General features: G+C 47.0%; 1 pseudogene; it reads right to left on the reverse strand.

The window, feature by feature from the left end:
• Positions 1-583: 583 nt before the first annotated feature.
• On the reverse strand, positions 584-2,637 carry LOC136503087 (uncharacterized; annotated as a pseudogene).
• Positions 2,638-3,287: the final 650 nt, after the last annotated feature.

Genomic DNA, 3,287 nt, shown 5'->3' on the forward strand with positions numbered 1-3,287 from the left:
TTTTGTGCAGCGACGAAGATGGCAGAGGTGGCTGGGGCGCAAGCAAGGCAGCAGCTCGCCAGTGCTCGGCGCATGCGTCGGATCGGAAGGCACAGAAGGAGCTCGGCCGTGCTCGAGTGCTCCATGTCTACGCCATCCGCATGCGACGGCAAGTTCAGGTCGAGCTTGGCCGCGCGCGAGCGCTCCGTCTCCGTCAGCAAGTGGAGCTCCGCCGTGCGGGAGCTCTGTCCAACACTGGTGGAGCTCATCCGCTCACGATCATGGACGAAAGTGAAGCGGCCGGTGACGATCACGGCACCGACTCCGACAGCATTCGGTACATTCCAGACTCACTGGCCAGCGACACCTGTGTTCCAGATTCATTCGAGGACATCGAGGAAGAAGCTAGAATTGCTGCACATGTTGCTGCTGAAGCAGAAAAGGATGAGAAAGCCCTTGCGATTGTCCGTCCAATGATGTTTAAAATCATCTTCCCTAATTTTCCTGAACTACACAAGTGATGCGAAACGAGCAATGGTGTACTCTTGTTTTTTATCTAATCGGTTACATGCAGTAGGAGTACATTTTTTTGTGGAACACTAAGCTATGCAGCGATGAAATTCACTGTATCTTGATAAATTTCCTTATCTACTTGTTGCCTTATTGGAAGTTGATGAATTCTCTCTAACGTTCCCTTCTTCATATGAGGGATAGCATAATGTTGCCCTCCTTTTGCACGCATAATCTCTATCATGCACCCCTGCAGTGTTAGGAATACATGGTTTGACCTGTCCACCTGATATTCTAAATACGCTTTGATCACATTCAACTCAATTTCTTGGATGTTTGATGGAGATGACTTTTCAAATAATGCCTGCAGAGCTAAAAAAAACCCAGATCCAAAATATTAAGATCCGAAGAGTTGGGTGGCTGACACATTAGCCGTATATCCCACCCATCTGCTTGTGGAGCACGACAAAAATCTGGATCGTCAACTGCAATGTGCGTCTTCGCGTTATCTTGTTGGATGAATATAGGACATCCTCGTTCTTCAGGAGGCTATTTTTCTTTGATGGCCGGCAAGACCTTTTCAATGAGAAACTTTTGGATAGTATCTCTCGTGACCGATGTCATGGCCTTCAGCTGCATGGTTCCTGTACATACAACCACATAAGTAGAGTAACCAAGATTAGTAGAGTAATCCTAATCTATACTATAGTATAAAGAGCGTGCAAGCCGGCAACTTCCGTCCCTCTCACAGATCACTGTTACCGGCACAGTCAATGCGAGATGGTTTTCGTGGTGAACAGTAACGAATTTTTCTGTGAACAGTAACGGTTTCTATGAACAGTAACGGGTTATTACGAACATTGCTCCATCCATTAAGGAACAGTTCGATTTTTTTTTTACGCACTACAAATTTTTTCTCCCCGCTATTACCCGCGCAACGCGCGGGGTTACCTGCTTGTTTAAGTAAAATTAAACACCTTACCCATAGGCCTATTGGGACTTCGCCTCTTGGCTGGCTCCAAGTAAGTGAAGGGAAAAATCCCTATCTTGCCATCAAATGTGCATACGCCGTTCTCAAATCTTGGGCGGGCTTTCACGTCTAAAAATATCACCTTTTCAATAAAATTTTTGCTCTTCGCAGTTCTTCGAGGGATCTGTTCGTCAGGCGCCAAGTAATAAATTTGGTTTTTCTTTGTCCTATAGAACCATTTCTCATCTATGTAAATGACATTGTATAAAGATTTGAAGGTTGGATCATCTGGTATGCTTTGACTGTCAAGCATATTTACGCAAAATCGCACACGTTTCTTCATGTTTTGTTCTGTTAAGGTGAACTTTATGGCATTTGTATGACGCCTCAACTTTCCTTCTTTGAGCCGGTCATGCAATGTGCTCTTTGGCCAGCGGCGGACCCAAGAAAAATTTTAGGGGGGGCTAAACAACACATACCTCCGACTACTGCTCGATCTTAAGTCTCAGCCCTACCTACACTATAGAACTTTGCCTAAAAATTCATGAAGGCTCCAGGAGGATTCCATTAGTCCGGTATGGGTAGGGGGGCTCAAGCCCCCCCCCCCCCCCCCCCCCCCCGCTGGATCCGCCCTTGTCTTTGGCATATGCAAGGCGTTGGGTAGGCCACGGACAGTATGACGCTGTCTAAGCGGCACATCTTTTATGGCATCTGGGTTAAATGTTTTTTTTTTCGACCACAAAATTTTTTGTTGTTGTTTTCAAAAGCTAAAATTCCACCACCAGTTTGTCCAGTTCGCCATACGCGCGGGATAACTCTCCACGAAACCCCGTATCAGCAGCAACGGACTTCGTTACTCCCTCCTTCATCATGCTTGGAGCTGATCTTTCTAAGCACATGGCATAGATGATCCTTTTTATGTCAGGAGGGTAGTGCCTCCTCCTCTTGATATTGTTAGGAGTGCCTACACACACAAAAAAACATGCTCGTGTTCAAATATCCGTACGTGCATGGGACATGCAGCAACAAAAACAAATGAGAAAAAACAATGACGCCTGCATCAGAACGTCCATCGGGTATCAACCTGAATCCAATGCCACGAAATCAGCTTCATCGGCAGCGGCGTCATTTTGGTCCATGGCATGTGCACCGTTGTCCGTTTCTTCAGTTTGGTCCATGGTGTGTACACCGTTGTCCGCTTCTCCAGCTTCAGGTTGAGCCACGGCGTCTCCTTCGGCTCCAGCTTCATCCGTGCCATCACAGCTACGTCGTTGTCGCTCTCGTCGTCATCGCCATCACCTGCGATGGATGCCGCTGAACTATTACACTTGGAAAGGCACACATGGGAACACAATCGAAATATAGAAACGGAAACCAGGAATGAGTACCTTCGTTGCCCGGGTCCCAAACGAAATCATAGAGTTCAAATCAAGTATGCCTCCTTCAAATTCCTCAATTTCATCCCAATCAATAGGCTGATTCAGATCTAGACCGGGCATTATGAGTAGAGGGAAGATTAGAGGAGTAAGATGTGGTGTCCACTGTGAATAAGCATTCCCTGTATTTATAGGAGGAACATACCGGAGGCATAGGCCGTGGCGCCACATGCAAATCAATTTCCATTAGCGCCAATGAAAATTTTGTAGGCGCCAAGGGACAAAATGGGCACGCACCAAGGAAGAAAATTTCGGTCATGCGAGAGAAATTAGCGCACGCCATGCATGCAGTTCCTTTGGCGCTCCAACGGAAAAAAAAATCCATCTGCATGCATGCAGGGCGGGGCAAGGGAATTGTCCGAGCCGTTGCTTTGCCGCGCGGAAGAGTGAAT

Source organism: Miscanthus floridulus, chromosome 14 (assembly GCF_019320115.1).
Source record: "Miscanthus floridulus cultivar M001 chromosome 14, ASM1932011v1, whole genome shotgun sequence".
NCBI lineage: Eukaryota > Viridiplantae > Streptophyta > Magnoliopsida > Poales > Poaceae > Miscanthus > Miscanthus floridulus.